Here is a 23485-nt window from a genome sequence, read left to right on the forward strand (position 1 = left end):
TCCTGAATGGTAGGTCGTGTGCCCCTATAATTCTGCAATTTAGGAGACCTGGTAAGTAAGATGATCACTGATATAACTGAATCATATTTTCAAGAACCTACAAATCTTCTCATTTTCTATTTCAGGTCAATATGATTGTGACCTGAACAGAAGCAATAATTTGAGACAAGGCCTGGATGTTCACCTGTCCACTAATGTCTTCTTCATGCTGAATAGTAACCACTTGCAGGTATCATTCCAAAGCTTATATACTGATGTGTCCTTCCTTACCTTTACTCTTATCCCGAGATTACCATATTCACCAGATAATAGATTAAGGGTACATCCACATGAGATGGTAAAACTCACCATGGATTTAAATCTACACCAAAATCCACAGGCTGACATGCATATCTTATCACAGAGGTCGCCATGGATTTCTCCTTACGCATTGTAAAACATGAAATTCGAGGAGAATATCTGCAGAAAGTGTTGGTATTCTTCACCGCATGCCAATTTACGCATGAACATTTTCCTGCAGCAAGTGGATGAGGTTTGTTAAAATCTCACCCACTTTGCTCCTACTGTGAATTTTCTGTCCACAAATCTGGATGGAAAAGCTCCAGTATGTTCACCATGGGTGGATTCAGCTTTACGAAAAGTTCATTCTCACAGCAATCTTGGGAAACCTCAAACCAAGAGGAAAGGTAAAGAAGGATACAGCTGGATGTATTTTAATGCAAAACAAATGTCTATGGCGGTTTTCATAAGAATTGTCAGACAACAGACTGCTGCTTGAAGATGTGAACGCAAACCTTTCACACATTTTATACCGAGAAGATGACACCGAGCATCCGGTATAGACAGCAGTTCACTGTGCTCTTTTGGGGCTGACGGTTACGGTGTGTCAGAGCACCCATCAGATGTACGAATCCAGAACAAACTGCTCTGAAGATGTATTTTATGAGAGTCGCCACGCACCATACACTTCTGCCAGCGTACGACACCCTTGGCTCAGTCTGTGTTTCAATAATCAATACAAGCTTGGAGCATAAAACCAGAGCAATATGTGATGAATTCCAAAGACATTTGTTCCCTCTGATCAGAAAGCTCAGCCAGAGCATCCAGTACTGGAACAGAACACAAACAGACCCAATGTGGAGTCAATAAGTAGAAACTGGACAATGTCTTATTTAATTTTAAGAAACGGACCATTATATACTCACTGCATCCTTTGAATGTTAGTTATAAAGACGGACTATGCAAATATTGCCACAGACATATAACCCTGGTATAGACATCTCCTGGCGGAGGCCATAATCAGAGCTAGTTTCCATTCTAGTAATCAATTAACAGATTCAGGGTACTTTCACACTAGCGCTGTTCGTAACTGCCTGCCGGCAAACCGTATGCAAGCAGAAATATGTTTTTTCCGGATCTGTTAGACGGATCCGGTGTTATACCGGATCCGTCTCATCCGGAATAACGGATCCAGTATTTAATTTTTTTTCAAAGACCAAAAGGAAAAATAGCTCCTCCTTTGCAGACACATGGGCAGACCGGAAAACTGAATCCAGCAACGCGGCAATTTCCGGAACACTTGGTATCGCTTGCGGCATTAATACATTTCTATGGAAAGTGCAGTGGTGTTCCGGGATTTTGTCCGAAAAAAATATGGTCAAATATCGTACCAAGGACGGAACGGAAGACATCCTCATGCATACTGAACGTTTTGCTTTCCATTCAGAATGCATTAGGACAAAACTGATGTTTTTTTTGGGGTATTGAGACCCTTAACCGGATTTCAATACAGGAAAATAATAACGCTAGTGTGAAAGTACCCTCATTCAGGGTTGTGGGGATAAATTATATTAATCCCAGTGCCCAAATGTGCCATAGTAGTTTACAGGATTTTCTAAAATCAACTTTAAACAATGTGGCCATAACACAGTACCATAATACAGCAGTAGATACAGGAACAAAAACAATTTGCAGCACCACTACCTTCAAATGTGAATGTATCCTGTCTTATAACTGTATATTCCAATATTTCCCAACCAGTTTCCCAGGATGAAGCCCCTTGAGCTCCAGAACATGGCAAAAAGCCAACAGGAAGGGTAAACTGATTACAAAGCATAACTGAGCCAACTTATAGCACTGAGCCATAACTATAGAATACTTTACCCACCCCATAAAACAAGCTCCTTTGAGTCAGGAATGGTATTGGGGCTTCACCAGAAGTACAGAAGTAGAGAGATTTTTCAGGGGGTTCCCCTGCAGTAATCATTTTGGAAATCACATTTGTTGGCATTAGAGCTATTAATCGCAAGTTGTAGCAGAAGCTGTTCTTCATAGCGCCAAAACCGTTCCTTCCGTCAGTATGTTTTAAGACAGATGGAAAGGGAACACCTTCATACATTTAATTTAGAAGTTGAACACCAACCAGTTGGCAGTCCATGCCACTGAGCAATATGCTTAGCAAGTATCCAAAAGAATACAACTAAAATAAAAGCTACTTCATCTACTGGCGTTTGTATGTCCTCCCTATGTTTGCATGGGTTTCCTACGGGGGTCCGGTTTCCTACCAAAGTCCAAAAATATACAAATAGGTAAACTGGCTTCCTATAAAATTGAGTGTTGAGCGCCTATATGGCAGCCACCAACTTCCTACAAATTGACCCTAGTGTGTGTTGTGGTCAAGCGCCTATATATCAGCCACTGACTTCCCAGCCACACAACGATCCCTACGCTTTGAGTCCCTGTGAGAAAAACACATTACAAACGTTTGTCATTGTCATTCGTCAGCCATTGAGCCGTATCCTTTTCTTGCATCCATTTGTGTTCAGCAGACAACATATCAGTGAGGACCCTTGTATGCCAGTGTTATGAAAGATCCCACCTTCCCACCAAAGGCTTCACTTGGGCATCATTAATGAATATAAAGCTCATCTCATCAGAGGAGAAATAACTCGCCTATACAAAGCAGTGTGTTGTCTCAAAATGCAATTAAGCTGGGTTACTCATCAGTGAGAAAAGTTCAAATTAAACCAGGTCCTTTCTAAATGTTCTTTAAATTAGACAACTTTGGAGCGAAGCAAATAGAAATGGTGCAATGATGAGTCAACGCTGTGATCATAGGGGCCTTATTTACATATGAAATACACTTTTGTATCTCCCATGAATATAGTTAAAGTGAAACTTTGCCGCCATTATAATAATAATGAGGGCATTTGTTTCCCCCCATTGCAATCTGCCAGCGGCACAGCTCTGAATATTTACACACTCCTCCACGGCTAGGAAATAAAAATCATTCTAAAATAACATTTCCACAGCTTACACCAAGACATTTTAATGTGTTTTCATGGTCTTAAAAATACAACAGCCTACAACCCACGTGAATTATAACCTGCAAAAGTTCACTTGTAATTTTTTTACATGGCAGATTTAGTATATTTGTGTATCAAGATGTATACCCTTTGCAGAAAGGTACCTGGACCTTCAATTCATCTCATTAGTTATACAGGGATAAAGTAGTCCATCCCCATGCATCCCCACCCGGTCAACGTAAAATTGAAGAATTACTGACGAGTATATTCTTATTTTCCACAGCACATTGATTTATCATTTAAAGAACATTATATTTGCAAGGCATTTAAACTGAGAAAATTGGAGGGTCACATGAAACGTAACGCGTTGTGAGGACCACATATATAAAAGCTGAGAAGGTTTATCAGAGGGAGCAAACGGTGGCAGCACAGGACTAGAAATAACAAGACAATACGGTAGTCAAAGAGGCAGCCGGATAGAGCCATGGCACAAGGAGGAGGCTGTAACCTTGAAAAGAATGTACTATTTCAGCTAAATACAAAAAATCCTAACACTTCCAGATAATTTGCTATATGTAGAGAGACTGCCTTAGCACCATCATCGCTATCTATGAGAAGTGATATAACATATGCTATCACACCTTAAGCTGGACACGTTATTATTTTCTCTTTTTTGAACAGCAGAGGGTTAAGCCAGCCATATAAATGAGATAACTGTCTCTCAAACTACCCCTATAGACATGTGAATGAGAAGACAGGTTTAACTCCCTGAGAACTAAAGGATTGGGCATACTGAAATCCAACAATCTCACCCTTCTCTCCCCTGACATCTACTCCTGGGGTCATCCAACATACATTTAATTTAATGTGTATGTCCAGCTTTAGTTCTAGATTTTAAAAAAGTACACATCCAATTTCTCAAATTTTTATACTCTACTATATTTGGATTGACGGCTTGCCTTTTGATCAGTGGACATATGGTAAGAGCGGTCATCCACTGACTAAGACCACCCGCTGGACTGAGCAGGAATGAAAATGAATAAATTACAAGTTATGCAGAATCTTTTTCTAGAAAACCATCAGTCTGCAGAGCTTCACCTGCGGCCTACAGATCAGAGTGCATGTACTGTGAGACTGGTTCCCTTGAAATATGATCATTTATAAAACAAGAAAAAAATGTATGCACGGTCAAAAAATATTCTGACCATATAAACTAGGGGTGCACCGAAATGAAAATTCTGGTCCGAAACCGAAAATTCAGGATGCCCTTGACCGAAAACCGAAACCGAAACTGCCTTTTTGCCCAAATACTCTTAAAATACTTTTTTTAAGTAAAAAAAAAAGGAAAGTGAATTAAAATATAAAGTTAAACAGATACATAGATATTATACACACAATGCAACCCAAAGTGGTTATTTTAAAAAAAAATGTCACTCTCCCCCCCCTCCCTCCCTTGTTACTCCCCCCCCTCCCTCCCTTGTCACTCCCCCCCCCCTCCCTCCCTTGTCACTCCCCCCCCCCTCCCTCCCTTGTCACTCCCCCCCCCTCCCTTGTCACTCTCCCCCCCTCCCTCCCTTGTCACTCTCCCCCTCCCTCCTTTGTCACTCTCTCCACCCCCTCCCTCCCTTGTCACTCTCATTTCCCCCCCTCCCTTGTCACTCTTATTCTACCCCCCCTCCCTTGTCACTCTCATTCTACCCCCCCTCCCTTGTCACTCTCATTCTACCCCCTCCCTTGTCACTCTCATTCTACCCCCTCCCTTGTCACTCTTATTCTACCCCCTCCCTTGTCACTCTCATTCTACCCCCTCCCTTGTCACTCTCATTCTACCCCCCCTTGTCACTCTCATTCTACCCCCTCCCTTGTCACTCTCATTCTACCCCCCCTTGTCACTCTCATTCTACTCCCCCCCTCCCTTGTCACTCTCATTCTACCCCCCTCCCTTGTCACTCTCATTTTACTGGGACTTCACATCCGAACAGTTGTCACTATGACCTATCATTACGGTCAAGGAATCAAGGATCAAGGAATTGTCAGTGCCTCTATGTCCATCTTAAAAGCTCCAGTTTCATGAAAGAGCAACATTCCCAATGACAACATGGTCTACAGGCTCTCATACACATTAGTGCTTTATTGGGTTAACCGCTAAAAAGGCAGGTTCGACTGACAAACTAAAGCATAAGAGGAGCGCTCAACTCTCTAAGCGGCTCTCCTCTCTGACAACACGGACATGCCTGGCCAACGGGAAAATAAGGAGAGATAGCTGTCGACCGAATGATCATTTGTGTATGGCCAGCCTAAAGATGGCCACAGATGGTTACATAAGTCTTTGGATGACTGATGATAAGCGTTCAAGTCATTTGTCAGTATAACTGCATGAATGGTCATTTGTCTGAAGATACTGTACTCCCAATGATCAATACATTTAATTGTAACTAATGAGCTCAGTACAACTTGCCATATCCTTAATCGGTATTCTTTATAGGCAGATAATCTACCCATGTAAATGGGCCTTAAAGAAGCACACAGGGATTTTTTTTAATTTATTTTACATATATTGCTATGGGAATTGAATTATGGGAACCTGGTCAGGTGTTCACTAGCCCAGAGCTTGCTCTAATGTGTACAAAGCAGTGGCCAGTCTCCCAACAGTCTCTGTGGAAATTAGAGGATGACATCATCAGCTATCAGATCCCTCCTGGCAGCTCTCAGGCCCCTCCCCGCCCTCCATGTTTCTCTGTATATCCCTGTATTCTGCTGAACATATAATTTCTACCCTATCTAAAGGACCTGGAGTACAGATATATAGTGAATGTATACAGTGATTTTTATTTATTTTTTATAATTTTTATTTCAATTTTATAAAAACATACATTTATACACAAAACACAGCAATTCAACAACAAGAAAATCCATGTTACAAATTAATAAATATTATAATGACTCTTTTTATTTTTGTTATATTTTACCCCTAATACACACCCACCACCCCTAGGGAGAGGGACGGGAGAAAGAAAAAAAATAAAAATTTACTTCCAGCCCTAATATAACCATTTTTTCCATATCCCATCAATTTTTACAGATTTTTTGATATAGCACTCAGTAACCCGTTCCATTTTAATCAAATTGACAATTGCTTCTCGCCACTGTCCCACTGTCGGGGGATTAGTTGCAGTTATATAAAGCTCCTGACTCTACCTATCTATGCCATCTGTGTGTGCTGACTCTCCAGTGTAGTTCTTTGAGATGTAGTGTCACACTGGCCTCCATGCCTCCTGCATGTAAAAGCTGACAGAGGAGAGAGATGACAGGACAGAGAGGGCAGACAGGCTCAAGCTGCATCACATAGGAAAACATAGAGACCCTGCAGTGTGAGGGGACAGCAGTTCTGAGTCATGGCTACTCTTACACAATGCAGTGAGATGAGACTCCGCCCCTCTGTCTCTGCAGAGCCAGGCATGATAGGAAATCATATCTAAGAGGAGAAGGAATCAAGATGGCTGACAACCCACAAATTCCACATCAAATAAAACTGTTATACACAAAAATACACAGGAGCCTTTATCTTATTCTTTAAAGGGGTTATCCAATACTAAAAACTGCCCCCATATGCCCTGGCCCCTCACAGGGAATATACTTAATAATGGATTATATAGGTAAATGCATTATAATAATGCATTATATAGGTAAATAGTTAAAAAAAAATCCTGGAGAGCTTCTTTAACGTATCATTAGGTTTTAAATAGCTAAGGATACCTGGTTCTTTAATGGGATTTTATTGACTATAATTAAATATAACTTTTCAGTATATTATCACCCAGAGCTGTACAAATACCAGAAACCAGGTAGAAAACAAAAATATAAATGGGTCATTGGCCCTGAACACCATGGTTTGCTTTCTAATAATGTAAATGAAGGGTTCCTTTTATGTAGTACAAATCAAAATGGCTGCTGGAACGGCTCCTAAAGTCTACAAAGCGTTGTCTTGCCCTGATAATGAGGGCCGTATCTTTGTGATTCTTCCTATGAATCAATGTAACTAGCTTCAAACATTTCTAGTTTAACTCCAAAGAAATTAACCAAGAAGAAAGTTATATGGCAGTATAGTTTATCTAGGCCTTTAAAATTTTACAATTCCACCAAGGGCTTAAAAAAAATCACCAGTTTTTCTCAACATCTGTACAATAAAGCTAGACTCTGGTCACACTAGTGCTACGGCTTCCATTTACGACTCTGCCACGACAGATATTGTGCGTGCATTTAGAATAATGGGGTCTAGTTATGTTTCCATTAGGGCTTTGGTGGGGGTTTTTTATGGCAAGAAAAGTACAGTAATTCAGACAAAAATACCAGAAAACAGGACAGAAAACGCATAAAGCAAATCTCCTATATTCTCCTACATTCCCTTTTTCATCAAAGTCCAATTTTTTTTGTAGCAATCAAATGCCTTCCAAACATACATTTGCTTTAGATCAGCACTTTAGTAATGACATTTGCAGAAATATAATTATATATTACCATATTTCACACCTGAGATATTTGACGTTCTATCACAGCTGTTAAAAAATTTGATAAAACTACTGCCGAATGGTGGTAAAAAATCCAGGGTAGTGTGGCATCCATGAATGAGCTTATAGGCATGCTTATCCCAAGTTGTTTCATTTTGAATAAATGCCTAAAAATATTTCAACGTTGTAGATCCGAAACATGGCTCGTTGGAGTCATTAATAAAGTCCTTACTGACACAATATCTGTAGTACGTGCATCATATTGTAAATTCTACTTCGAAAGGTGCTGTTTTCTGTCATTTTATCTATACAAATCCAGAATAATGTTGGTTCTTTCATGTCTCTTCTTTTCAGAATGTCTAATATTGTCCTGAGAACTGAGCTTTGTCTAATCACCAGGTGGATGATAACTCTAGCAAGTGCCACCTCACATCAACATTGCACAGCAGTCATCAGATGAAGAGAAGATAGTAATGAAATGCAACACTTAACAGTAACATTGTATGACCTTATGAAGGTGATCAATAATGCATTTAGTCATACCCATGACTTTGCTTAACAAACTCATTCCAAAGCAAACTTCAGGAACATTCCAGGAACTTCTCCACCACATACCGTATATTAGTATCTACTTGGTCTATGTAAATGTTCAAAATACAAGCTATGGTCAAAAGGATAATGGGTGCGTCTTTGGCTTAGGGAAGTGTATGAGATCACCCCAAAAATCAAATAGACATTCTTAATGACTATTAGCTATGATTCCTTAAAAATCATATCATTTGTTGTAAACTATGGGACAAAAATGATATTGCAAAATTATAAGTTAGTAAATTTAATCATTTCCATTAAAAATAATAACTAAAGAAGTGAAAGGCTCTTTTGCTAACGGTACACAAACAGACTTTGTCTCTAGATCTTTTCATGGTGTGTTAATAAGTCAAAGTCTGTTTTGGCTACAGGTTTAATTGGCCAAGATCTTCTTGAGGATCACTTTGGCAGAGTACATCAATATAGTTTAGCACAACGACAGCTTTCTAATCTGTTGGACTTGGACTCACATTCCTCAGATTATTTCTGCTGCTCCACTGGGCTCCCTGGATGTAAACCTCCTATTTGATGCTGCTGCAGCCAATAGCTGGTCACAGCAGTGACCTGTTATCCTTGCGTAATGTGACGTAATGGGGGCAGGTCACTGCTGCAGCCAGGAACTGGATGTTTACATCCAGTGGAACAGCCAAGGCCAGGGAGAAAAGATGCCGGGAGCCAGCACCAGGAAGCAAGTAAGTATGCTTCTCTTTGCACGTCTGTCCAGGAGGGGGAGTTGGCCAAAAAAATAAAAACTCAAAAGGTGCACCTCTCCTTTAACGTGCCCATGCACCTTCATTAGCTCTTAGCCAAATACTACCTCTCCCAATTCCCACATACACATACATGCCCAGTCTAGCCGAATGTTACTTGTTTTCAGTGGGAGAAAGGAGAAACTCACTGCCAGACCCCTCTATCGGCAGCTTAAAAACAGGGTTGGCCAAAAAAATGTAATCTGCAAAACCGTTCTCTCCCACAACATCATCTGTCATGGGAAAGTCAGGAGCCTTCTCATTCAAATTAGATTGTTGTCTGGTCCCGATGATGTTTATAGTGGCTTTAAGGGAGTGACACAAGCCATTGGCAGACACTTCAGATACCATCTCATGTTCAGTGCCAGCAAAGGACTGGTCAAGCAGAAAGGCAACACGAATGATACATATTCCACTGAACAGCTAATAATTAGAGAACAGTCTGGATCCTTCATACACATTAGATTGTTATCCCATCCTCAATGAGGTTTAGCCAACGTTCCTCTTATAAGTATGACCAGCTTAGATGTAATCTCAGATGATTTTCATGAAATTATATATTAGTAATGTATAGCGACGTTTATGAAGCTCATTAGGTTTTAATTTACATGACATTTTTACCACGGAAATATCTACATAAAGTCATGAGAAAAGGCAATGGTGCCTTGAGGTGGCCATACACCTTAGATAGCTGTTGGCTGAATGCATGTTCAACCAGCAGCTATTCCTCCCAACCCCACCATACACATGCGCAGTCAGCCAAGTGTTCATGTGTTCTCAATAGAAAGGGGGAATAGGACACTGCCAGACACCTCAGGTTATCTCCCTAAAAATGAGCAGACAAATCAAAATCCAATTTGTCATACTCTTACCCTTACATATTCATCCAATGGTCACCTTTAAGTTCTTGTTCATGAATGTGTGTGTCCTGCATTTTAAAATCCACAGCATGTTTATTATTAACATGTAAGCCCCACTGAGTTCCAATGGGCTTAATCCCTATGAGGATCAACCGGTCAATCCATGTCATAAATCGGAGTCCCAGTTTCAATTTTCTTTCGTATGTTCTTTGAAGAATCTTTGCCTATGGCAAATCCACTCTGATTTACAGTGTATGGCCCGTAAAAGGTAGCTCTATAAATGTGTTCTGTTCAGTAGCTAAAGCCATACTCTTCTGCTTGTTGCTATTGGAAACAGTCGACAAGAAGACACATCACTAATGGCTTTGCGGAGGTCAAATAATGCATTAGGAGATTGTTTTCTTCTGCATAAAAATGCTGTGTCAGGTACGAAGACTACACTTCTGAAGGATGATGCTACGTATGCAGACAACATTGAGCAAGCAAGGAATGCTGGGAGATTTAATCCCTGAAGAGTCTGGTCTAAATAGCACAGGGATCCATGAAACCTCGTTTTAGACGCCGGTCTTAATATCCCCTATACCTGGTGGTGGATTCACTGGAGTTATGTAGAGGCGGCTGGCCTCTCCATAACTTCAGCGCATCCAGCGCCTGTTCTATATGTAAGATCGCTTATGAGCTGTCTTACATTTAGACCATTTTCTATGCCTAAACCAGGCATAGAAAATGGTAAATGAGATGGGCCTGCCAGCCCGTCCCCTTTCCCACCACGCATACTTTCTTAGACCTACATGAGCAGGGAAAAGTCGCAGGTCAAAGGACGAGCGATAAAGTGTTTTTCATGGATCAGACAAATCTGCACCAACTGAAAGGTTATCATTAGTCGCCGCCACACCCCCGCGTCTAGCCAGAAGTCTGGCAGTTATTAGTAGTGTAAATGCTCTAGGGGTGGACATGCAACGTTCACAATAACGAGCAAACTTCGAAAAAATATTTAGTGATTATTGTTTTGTGTAATTGAATGTGTTTTGATTGCAAATGACTCACTAAATCATCACTTGCTGCTCGTTAGTGAAAAAAAAATATCTGCCCATCTAATAGGACCCCTAGGAGCCTATTACACTGCCTGATGTTCGGGCAGTGCGAGCGCCGATGGATAAAAACACATTCATCAGCGCTTGTTTGCACCTGCCTGATCCAAACTGGACGTAGAAGGAAAGATTGCTACTGCCGATGTTCCTCCCTCCTTCAGTTCTGGTGATTATCGACAGAACATTCCTGATTACACAGGAAGATGTGCTGCCGAAAATCACCATCTTTCATAAAGATGAAAGATGGCCATCAGCCGACAAACAAGCGCTTGCTCGTTCATCGCATCATCGATTATACAGGGCAATTATGAACGCCCTTTCCCAATAAATGGGAGGTCTAATAGGGCCCCTTACTCAACATTTTATGTAGGCTATAAAAAAATATATGAAAACCGTATAAAATTGTTCCAAGGTGGTCACTGTTCTGTAACCTCTGTCCCTATTCTCAAGCTAATTACAAAGCCATGGAAAAGCCAAAAATACAATACCACTTCATAACAACCCCCTCCCCTTCCAAAATTGAAAACAAAAACAAAAAACAGGAAATGATCCAAAAAGCAACTCTCAGAAAGCCATACACTTACCAACCAAACACTAAACACAAATGGACTAAAGGTCCCTTTACACCGGACGGCGATCTAGCAGAATATCGGGAAGGAGGTGTTCCTTCCCGACGATCTGCTGATTGCTAGCGGAGGAGACCGCAGCAGTTACCTGCAGCGATCTCCTCCAGAGTGTGGGGAGGAGTGATCACTAATGCCATTGCTCTTCCCAATATATATATAACTTTATCGCCGTGTACTGAGAGCTGTTCACATTGATGGTCTTTAGTTAGAAATAGCAGAACTATAAATGTATAAATTAAAGAATATTTACTGTCTCTATCAATCTGCTCTGCTCCTCCTGCTCTATAACCTGCTGCCTGCAGATTGCATGACATTTTTTGGTGAACGGTCCTCTTCAAATCTGGTAAATGAATTGACTTTTCTCGATATATTCTTTAGTGCTGTCATTAGTGATCCTGTTTCCCCAAAAACAACAATTATTGTCTCCAGCAAGGCCTAACATAACAGTCCCATGGATGAGTAGGCGCTTTATTCAACACTATACAATATTCCAGCACCGTATAGGAACTGTATAATTTCTAATGCCTCTAAAGAAGCCCATTAAAGGGGTTTTCCATATTATAAATATTGACCCCTTTATCTATAGGATAGGTCATCAATAACAGATTGGTGGATGTCTAACACCCGTTAACTCCACTGATCGGTCGATTGCAGCCGCCACTGGCACCAAAACTAAGCACAGCACAGCTCCATCCTGTGTGTAGTGGCCATGTCAGGTTACTGCAGCTCACCTCCTATTCAGCTGGCAGCTGCTGTAAACAGCTGATCAATGGGGTACCGGGTGTAAAACCCCCACTGATCTGATACGGATGATATATCTTAAGAATTGGTCATCAATATCTCTGCCATAAAAATGTAAAATCAGCTCTTTGTAGGGCGCCTGTTCACTCTGACTGAATGCCTTGTTATAGGAGCAGGCTGTGCTTACATCTGTGTTAGAAGCTTCACAGATTCCGTAAAAAATGGCAGACAAAATAGCGCAGCATGCCTGTATTATGGTCAGTCAGTGGGGTCCAGCGGACACCCTCAGGGCCTGTCAGGTGCCGATCCAGCACTGCTGTTGGAGCAGAATCAGGAAACTGAATAATGCAGATTGTTGGGATGAGTTTAAAGGGGACCTCTTACCCCTCCTGACATGTCTGTTTTAACTACTTGCATTCCCCATGTAATAATAATTCTACAGCCTCCATTCTTACTGACTTATTGCTTCCCTCTCTTCAGGACACATAATAATGATAATCTTTATATATCGCCAACATATTCCGCAGCGCTTTACAAACACCATGCATGTGAACGGCGACTGGGAGAGGCAACTATCTAATGTGTATGGCCAGGTTAATAGCCTCCATGGGGAAGATTTATCAAAACTGCCCAGAACAGCCAATCAGATTCCACCTTTCATTTTTCAGAGCTCTGTTGGAAAATGAAAGGTGGAAGCTGATTGGTTGCTATGGGCAACAGTTTTAATAAATATCCCACATTATCTGTAGTGATAACTTACATGGCGGATTCCCACCGTGGACATGAAGAAAATGCAATTACTTAGAAATGACCATACATTTATTAGCTAGAAGGAAATGGGAGCTGGGAACGTCATTCTTGTGGAAACATGCCAGCCTCTAAGCAGCTTAATTTCAGCCGCATCAATAAGGGCACAGACAGGGTGCAGTTTTCATTTAGTTTAATGGCAAGCCTGCCGGACGCAGGAGTCTAAAAAGTAACCGTAACACTTTTGGACATATCACTGGCACCTTACATAATTAGATGGTTTTTGGCTTCTAACGGTCCATCAGCAGAGTACACATTGTCAAACTTCTCAGGAAACTGACAGAAACCTGGATGGCGCAGATGGCACCGCACATAGCTCCACACCCAAGGGCATGAAATAAACAGGATTGTGCTTTGCTTACATCTAGGACTGGTAAAAATATATAGCCCCGAGGCAGGGGAACGGAAGGATCCACCCTATAAATAGTCCTGCTTCACAGGACTACTCAAATATCCTCAACCTCCAGATAAAAGACAGCGACTGTCTGATCTCTGGTGATGACGGGAGCGGTCTAGACACAGACAATAGCCATGCAAGCTAAGAGAGCGCCTCCTAATCCCAGCCTAGCTTGGTCTGATATCTGAAAAGTGGCTTCCCTGGCCTGGAGCTATAAAAGACAGCAAACTATACAGAGGAGGGTGGCTATGGAGATTAGTGACAAGTCACATGAAAGAAGTCTATCGTATCAGACATGTCCTTACATCAGGCCATTTTCCATGGAAGCAAGGACAACTTGTATCCTTTGCCTTCAAATATCAGAACCCATTGCAATGGCAGAACATTCTGTGAATAAGTGTATGTAAAGTTATGGGCACCTGTCAGCAGATTTGTACCTAGGAAACTGGCTGACCTGTTACATGTGTGCTTAGCAGCTGAAGGCATCAGTGTTGGTCCCATGTTCATATGTGACCGAATTGCTGAGAAAAATTATGTTTTAATATATGCAAATAAGCCTCTAAGCGTAATGAGGGCGTTGCCATTGCACCTAGATGCTCTGTTCTCTCTGCAACTGCCTCTCCCTCTCCACTTTGATTGGCAGAGCCAGGTGTGATCACGTTTACACTGGCTGGCCCTGTCAATCAAGTGGAGAGGACATGGCAGTCCCAGAGAGAGCAGAGCCTCTAGGTGCAATGGCAATGCCCCTCATTGCTCCTAGAGGTTTATTTGCATATATTCAAACTTCATTTTTCTCAGCAAGGCCGGCACATATAAACATGGGACCAACACAGATGCCTTCAGCTGCTAAGCACACATGTAACAGGTCAGCAAGTTTGATAGGTACAAATACCCTTTAAAGAGGACCTGTTACCACGAAAGGTAGTGCAATCTTAAGGCAGCATGTTATAGAGCAGGAGATGCTGAGCAGATTGATATATAATTTTGTTTGAAAAGATTCAGTAAAACTTGTAATTTAAATATTTACGGTATATCCATGCGCTTTCTGAGCTCAACTGTACACAGGGGTGTATTATTAGTGACTTTATACACACAAAATGCTATCAATCACTGATAACACCTCCCGCATGTAAAACTATCAGTGACAGACAGATATGTCTGTATACACGCTTACAAAGAGAATGCTATCAATCACTAATAACACCTCCCCTGTGTATAACTATCAGTGACTGACAGCTATCTCTATATACACACTTACACAGAGAATGCTATCAATCACTGATAACCCCCCCCCCCCCCGTGTACAACTATCAGTGACTGACAGCTATGTCTGCATACACACTTAGGCTACATGCACATGACGAAAAAAATGTCTGTTAAAAACGGACATTCTTAACGGACGTTTATTTCACTGATGCCTTTCTGAGAAACAGTCTGTCTGAAAAACGGACAAGATAGAACATGTTTTTTTTTACGTCTGTTTTTTACTGGCAGTCAAAAAATCTGCCGTGTCAATAACCCCATAGACTACCATCGGTCTTAAAACAGACTTGTGATGGCCGTTAAAAAATGTACATCACCGCACATGTCCGTTTTTCATTGTCGAGTGCAAGTAGCCTTATACACACAATGCTATCAATCACTGATAACACCTCCCCGTGTACAGCTATTCGTGACTGACAGCTATCTATGTGTACACACTTACACGGAGAATGCTATCAATCACTGATAACAGCTCCCCAGTGTACAACTATAAGTGACTGACAGCTATCTATGTATACACACTTACACAAAGAATGCTATCACAGATAACACCTCCCCCGTGTACAACTATCAGTGACTGACAGCTATCTATGTATACACACTTACACAGAGAATGCTATCAATCACTGATAACATCTCCCCTGTGTACAACTATCAGTGACTGACCGCTATCTATGTATAAACGCTTACACAGAGAATGCGATCACTGATAAGACGGCCCTGTTTACTACTGAAGTTAGAAAAGGCAGAGATTTAAATGCATAAATTACAGGTTTTATTGAATCTTTTCTCACAAAACTCTACATCAATCTTCTCAGCTTCTCCTGCTCCATAACAGGCTGCTTTCAGATTGCACTGCATTTTATGGTGACAGGTTCTCTTATAGAAAATGTACTGTATTATTAAATTTAGCCTAAGCAACAGGGATCATCTTAATAACACCTGATTTGCCAGTCACTGTGTTCCTGGTATCTATGGATGTGCCCAAGAGCGATGTAACTATATTGAGCTGCCACAGAAAAAGAACACTTGTTACCATTGATTTCCTCTTTAAAAATGACGGAATTAACAGTTGGACAATATTTTATGGTCCCTTAAGCAAAAGTGAACAATGGCTCACATTTATCAAGGGGAAGCCAACCGATGCATGGAATCTTTTACAATTATATGGAGGAGCAGGTACAATCTAGGAGATAAACAACTGAGCATTCGGTTTATGGCAGCTGTAGGTAAATCTCAGTTGTCCTGCAGACTACAAATGATGCCCAAAACCAACCAGGCATAGGAGTGCTTCAAAGGATAACCAGTTGGTAGGAAAATGCAATGGACAAAAGACTATCCCTTCATCCTCAAATACGATGTTAAAAAGTTTTAATACAGCCTTTAGACGGGACAATGCGGCAGGTGATTGTTAGGAAGGAACGCTTCCTTCATGACAATCGCCTGCTCGTCAGTGGAGGAGACCACTGAATTTACATTCAGCGATCCCCTCCACAGTATGGGGAAGAGCGATCGCTAATGCCATCACTCGTCCCCATACAGACTTGTTTACACAGTACGATCTGCTGCCACCAAACGCTACTTTAGATGCCTACACAAACTTTCAAATTAGGCCTCTTGCACACGACCGTATGTATTTTGCGGTCCGCAAAAAACGGATCCGCAAAGAATACGGATGACGTCCTTGTGCATTCCGTATTTTGCGGAACTGAACAGCTGGCCCCTAATAGAACAGTACTATCCTGAATACGTTTGTGTGCAAGAGGCCAAAAATACGTTTGTGTGCAAGAGGCCTTACCTGACGAATGAGAGCTTTGCTCGCTCATTGGATGATCAATGATCACCAAGTTAACTTTAGTTGCTAGGCACAACAGTGCAGGCAGTGCCGTGAAAAGGAAGAAAATGCCAGCCGCGTTGTTCACAGTCGGGTAATTTCTCTATAGCTGTGAATGGATGTGGGGCCAGTAGCCTGTTGTGGCCAAGGACAGAATGATGGATGATCTACATACTGTGCCCAAGTCGAAGAAGAAAGACAGAAGTTCAATGTGCCGCTGTTAAAATGCTAATATGGGTTAGTTAACAAAAGAGCGATGGAAGAGAAAAGTTGGGAGGGACAGGCTCCCCTCGTTTTATGTGTGTAGCCTAGCCACTTGATGGCTCTTCATACTTAGGCATTAGCATCCAGTATACAATTTACCAATCTTATTATGAGCTGCAGCGAGTCTTGTACATGACACTAAATCTAGACCATGACAGGCCTCCCGCAGCTTCTGGAATTGGCATTGGACCGTTAAAATATGATTTTCCTCTAACATTTCTCAGCGACAAGACAAACAAAAAAAGCCTGAACAGAATTTCTTCTGAAGGAGAAATTGGCAGCTATTCTCCCAGTAAGTAAGAACTTAATTTAATGGTTTACACGGATTTCTGACTGTAACCGTAATGGCTTATCTAATGTATGAAAACAGATCATGTCTCCTAACAGACGTGAGCAATGCCTTCACTATTTTAATTACATATACTCTGCTACTGCTGGAGGAAATAGTCATCTAACTGTAGCAAACAATTCACTTTTTATGTCATGAATGTCTAAGCCCTGATTAAACCTCCTTTTCTACTACAATCTATTTCTGGAGTAAATTAGCAGCGATTCTGTTTGGATCTTGCTGTCCTCGGTTACTCCGATTTCTATATCTGCTCTTCCAGATTCGAAAGAATCCATAATGGTAAGATCTAAATCTTAAAAAACGTAAAGTTAGTCGCTCATATTGTTCACCATATGCCTATGGAAATGCGTCTGGAGGAAGTCATCATGGGGGTGGACATCTTTCTGGACTTCTGGTCAGTAATCCCCTTGAAGAACATCTTAGTCTGCCTCAGCCTTGTCTAATCTGGCTGCTTCCAGAGAACAGTAGCTTGCATTCACCTACACAGCAAAAGTGGATGATGGACTTCAAGATGTTGGATGTTGAAGAAGTCCATTAGATGCTGAGGGGGATGACAGGCATCCATTGCTGTGCGTCAATACAATGCACATTCTCTGGAGGGGTAAAGTCATGACCTCACAAGTCCTAATTTATTCAGTGAGAATTAGATTCACAGTAGGTCGTACAATTCAAATTCGGAATTTTACAGTCTCTAGATTACACAAAAGGTTATGAGCAGCCAATTATCCAGAAGGAAGCGTTCCTGCCTGCTCGTCAGTGGAGGTAAGAGCTGCATTTACATGCGGCAATCACCTCCACTGTACAGAGACGAGCGGCGTCTGCTGCAATCGTCCTCACATTGCTCCTGGGCGGCAGGATGCTGTTTAGGGCTCATGCATTTTCTTTCCTTGTCCGTTCCGTTTTTTTTTGCGGACCGTATGGGGAACCATTCATTTTAATGAGTCCACCAAAAAAACGGAAGGTACTCTGTGTGCATTCCGTTTCCGTATGTCCGCATTTCCGTTCCGCAAAAATAAATAGAACATGTCCTATTATTGTCCGCATTACGGACAAGGATAGTACTGTTCTATTAGGGGCTAGCTGTTCCGTTCCGTTTTTGGGGACTGCAAAATACATACGGTCGTGTGCACGAGGCCGTAGACAGATTGATCTGCTGCCCAGAAATGATGACGGCGGTGTCTGCAGCACCTTTACACGAGCAGATTATCGAGAAAGAGCGTTAATACTAGCATTCCTTCCTGATAAACTGCCAGACAATTGGGCAGTCGAAATGAGCGCTTAAGGAACTGGGGTTATTCCTATCCCGTTGGGACATGTTATCCAAAGATACGATCAGTATAAAGATGAGCCTGCCTCCGAGAGGAACAGACAAGCCTCTGATGAGAGTGGTAGTTCAGAAGGCGCAACCTCCTGAATGAACCAGATGAAAAATAGTTAGCATTGGAAACAACGGCCTGATGAAGGTACTGGTTCAGTACCGAAACGCGTGGTCCCAATAAAGCCTCCATTCTGGATGAACTTCCTTTAAAGACCTCTCGGTACCAGAGTCCGCACTTAACTCTTTTTGTTCATGTGAATCATCGGAAACAAGGCTGCCTCTGCTCCCTTGCTATTTTTACTTCCCGGCATTGAATTAATGATATGTCGCCTATATGCGGGTGCACAAACATGTAAGGGCTGTCGTTCATTTAAGCCGGTATAATTAGATGCGTCAAGTATGCAATTAGATAAGAATGACAGGGCACATTCATCTTCCCATGAATTTCCTTGGCGCAAGGTAAATGTTTACCGGTTGTGCGTCGTCAACCAGTGCGGCTTGCAGGATGTTCATTAGGTGTACGGTTAACCACATGAATGCCTAGCCCGAGGCTACGGAAAATTACCTTCTATTTATTACTGTATAGAAGGAACACTTTACAGACAACACGAGGAGAAGAAGAAGAAAATAATAAAAAAGCAACCGGAAAACACAAAAAACAAGGGATACTGTGAGATATAGCATTGCATCAGCACACTTAAAGGGGCTCTCCAGGAATTAAGAAAATACTTAACTATTTCTTTATTTTAAGTGTGTTCCCAAATACCTTTCACTAGTTATAATGGCTTGTTTTGTCTGAGGAGCAATCCTCGTGGACGCCATTCCTACTGAGATTGAGCTGAAGTTCTTCGCAGCTGGATTCAGGATCATAATCCCTGACAAGTAGGAGAGGAGGATGAGGGGCTTCTGAAGTAACTTGTCCTCTGTGTGAGTAGGACAGGTTTTGTGTGTACTAATAGGATGGCGGCCATTTTATTACTCCTAATGATTGCTCCCCAGACAAAACGAGCCATTATAACTAATGAAAGGTATTTGAGAATATATTAATAATAAAGTAATATTTAAGTATTTTCATTTTCTTAATTTCCGGAGAACCCCTTTAAAGAGACGCTCTTATTTAATGTCGCTTTGCATGAAGCACGGAGGAACCACACCTACCTAAAATAGTCTAGATCCATAGGTGCTGCCCACATGTTATGCTGAGACCTGTAGTTCAACAGCCACCCACTTTCTCTCCACCGAGTCCATAAGCCAGCAGATGGGCTATAGGCGGTGCACTGCACTAAAGGCAGCTGTCCAGCTCTGTACAGAAAGCCACAATGCTCCCATACTAGTAATCCTCACTCCACATGCAGAAACCTGCTCCAGCACCAGCACATCCATCTCTGCTGCTGGAACAAAGCTGGAGCCTGGGGTGCTCTGCTCCAGCCCCGCACACTGATAGCACCTATTTGTTCCCATGCATAATTCATAGCCCAGTGAAATCTAGCTGCCTGTCTCATCCCCAGCACCAGGGGAGGCTGCAGCCCCCTCCCCAGCTCCAAGTCAGCCCAGAATACATGGAGCTTTTAATACACCAGACACGAATAGCAGCAGAGACAACTGCACCAGGATCCCTACTCATCCAGAGGGCACTGGGTGCACACATCTAGTTATCGTGCACAGAACATGTACACAGTGCACACACCGTGCCGTCCCAAGTTATCAGTGCACAGAACATATACACAGTGCACACGGTGCGATCCCAAGTTATCAGTGCACACTGTGCGATCCTTAGTTATCGGTGCACAGTACATATACACAGTGCACACGGTGCGATCCCAAGATAACAATGCACACTGTGCGATCCCAAGTTATCAGTGCACAGTGTGCGATCCTTAGTTATCGGTGCACAGTACATATACACAGTGCACACGGTGCGATCCTTAGTTATCAGTACACATAACCTATACACAGTGCACACGGTGCGATCCCAAGATATCAGTGCACACTGTGCGATCCTTAGTTATCAGTGCACAGTGTGCGATCCGTAGTTATTAGTGCACATAACATATACACAGTGCACACGGTGCGATCCCAAGATATCAGTGCACACCCCGAGATTACTAGATATCAGTGCGTACTGTGCGATCCCTAGTTATCAGTGCACAGAACATATACACAGACAGTGCACACTGCGCGATCTCTAGTCTATATGGCAGTGCAATAAGATACACATGTGTGATCTCCAGTTCTGTATATTACAGTGCGATCTGGACTTCAGATTGTGGCAGTGCACATATATAGTGTATACAGTGCGATCACTACTTATATCTATACCAGTACATACAGTGTATATACTGCCATCACTTAGTGTACAGTGCATACAGCTCACTACTTATATCTATAGCGGTATATACAACTCACTAGTTATATCTATAGCAGTATGTACAGTGTATACATACAGCTCACTACTTATATCTATAGCAGTATGTACAGTGTATACCGATCACTAGCGATGTCTATAGCAGTATATACAGCTCACTACTTATATCAATAGCAGTATATAGTGTATACAGCTCACTAGTTATATCTATAGCAGTATATACAGATCACTAGTAATGTCTATAGCAGTATATACAGCTCACTAGTTATATCTATAGCAGTATATACAGATCACTAGTAATGTCTATAGCAGTATATACAGCTCACTAGTTATATCTTTAGCAGTATATACCGATCACTAGTTATATCTATAGCAGTATATACCGATCACTAGTTATATCTATAGGCTTTAACAGTATATACCGATCACTAGTTATACCTATACCAGTATATCCAGCTCACTAGTTATATCTATAGCAGTATATACGGTATATACCGATCACTAGTTATATCCATAGCAGTATATACAGTGTATACCGATCACTACTTATATCTATAGCAGTATATACAGCTCACTGGTTATATCTATAGCAGTATATACAGCTCACTTGTTATATCTATAGAAGTATATACCGATTACTGGTTATATCTACAGCAGTACATACAGTGAATACCGATCACTGGTTATAGCTATAGCAGTATATACAGTGCATATCGATCACTAGTGATGTCTATAGCAGTATATACAGCTCACTACTTATATCTATAGCAGTATATACAGTGTATACCGATCACTAGTTATATCTATAGCAGTATATACCGATCACTAGTTATATCTATAGCAGTATATACAGTGTATACCGATCACTAGTGATGTCTATAGCAGTATATACAGCTCACTAGTTCTATCTATAGCAGTATATACAGTGAATACAGCTCATTAGTTCTAGCTATAGCAGTATATACAGTGTATACAGCGCACTAGTTCTAGCTATAGCAGTATATACCGATCACTAGTTCTATCTATAGCAGTATATACAGCGCACTAGTTCTAGCTATAGCAGTATATACCATCACTAGTCCTATCTATAGCAGTGTATCCAGTACATCCAGTGCGATCCCCACGACGGTCTACATGAGACACAACCATGATAGCAGCAGGTAGAGCCGGGCTAGGGAGGCACAGGGCACAGTAACTTACCTACTCGGCTGCCAGCCCCTCTACTGCTCCATTTCTGGGCACAGATCCTGGTATCCAGCTAAGTTTGCTCCACCAAGGAAGGATTCCCATCCAGCTGCAGATCCAATGCACATCCCCAATATCCCATAGACCTCGGCAGTGTCCCAGAGAGGCCCTGGTGTAAGCTCACTGATCTTCAAAGCTCCAGTCTGATCAAATGGCAGAGAGACAGTGGACTGCCCTCACCCCCTGCCTGCACCGGCACCTCCTCCTCCTCCCCCTCTCACACTCCCATCCCCCTCCCTGTAAACACAACTTCCCCGCACAATGCTGTGCCGCTGCTGCTGCTGCCAGTGGCGGAGAAACTTTCTCCCTGTGTGCCAGGGAGTGGCGAGCTGTGCCCGGGCTGTGCCACCCGTCCAGAGAAGGGAGAGCTGGCAGCTGCCCGCTCCTTCCCTCATACAGCGCTCCAGTCAGCAGAGAGGAGGAAAGCAGCCAGCAAGTGCTGTAACAGGATCCCTCAGCAGCAGCCAGGAGCCTCCCCCAGCTCGGAGAGATTTGGCTAGTCCCCTGCCTGCTCCTCTTCTTCTAGTGACCCTATGGTGGCCCCTCATCCCCTCCCCCCTCAGCCAGGAGGGTGCCAGTCATGTCTTCTTCCCTCATTATCCCCATCACCCTGAGACAAGTCATCCTCCCCTCACTGCTGCTGCAGCAAACTTCAGTCTTAGTTTTCTTAGACATGAAAAGCAATGAGATGGAAGGCCATTTCTGAGGTAAATCCGGGCGGTGCGGTGTGGTCAGCAGCACAGCTAATAGGAGGTCTGATTTACTGACATGGCCGAACGCAAAGCGATTAGTGGGGGGTGGAAAAACGCTGCTGAAGTCGCAGGAAAAGCTGTAACACGATAAAGGTCCATTTATCGGTCAGACGGCGACGATAAGGAACAGCTGCAACAGTAATCCGCCCTTGTGCATGAGCGTTTACACCGTCACTAGGCCGAGTACATGAAGTGACTGGAATCAACACATAATCAGAAGTCACTGCTCACCCATTACTTCACGTCGAGCGGTAAAGCGAATCATGTAGAATATCCGTATATCACATCTGGCCATTCAGATCCTACGATGTATTCCGCAGCGCTTTACAGACGTTACCATAACGTGCTGTCTCCAGCGGAGCTCGCAATCTAATGCCTGTATTACACAGGTAGATTGAGCAAGAGATTGTCACGAGGAAATCG

At 42.3% G+C, this 23485-nt stretch overlaps 1 protein-coding gene across 2 annotated transcripts in view; it reads right to left on the reverse strand.

Moving 5' to 3' along the window:
- Positions 1-22569, reverse strand: part of SEMA6D (semaphorin 6D) — a 65693-nt gene extending 43124 nt beyond the window's left edge. For both annotated transcript variants that reach the window (XM_044279636.1, XM_044279635.1), the window contains exon 1: positions 22266-22569. The gene's annotated coding sequence lies outside the window, so the exon portion shown is untranslated. The remainder of the gene's footprint in view (positions 1-22265) is intronic.
- Between the last annotated feature and the right edge of the window lie 916 nt (positions 22570-23485).

This window comes from Bufo gargarizans, chromosome 2 (assembly GCF_014858855.1).
Source record: "Bufo gargarizans isolate SCDJY-AF-19 chromosome 2, ASM1485885v1, whole genome shotgun sequence".
NCBI lineage: Eukaryota > Metazoa > Chordata > Amphibia > Anura > Bufonidae > Bufo > Bufo gargarizans.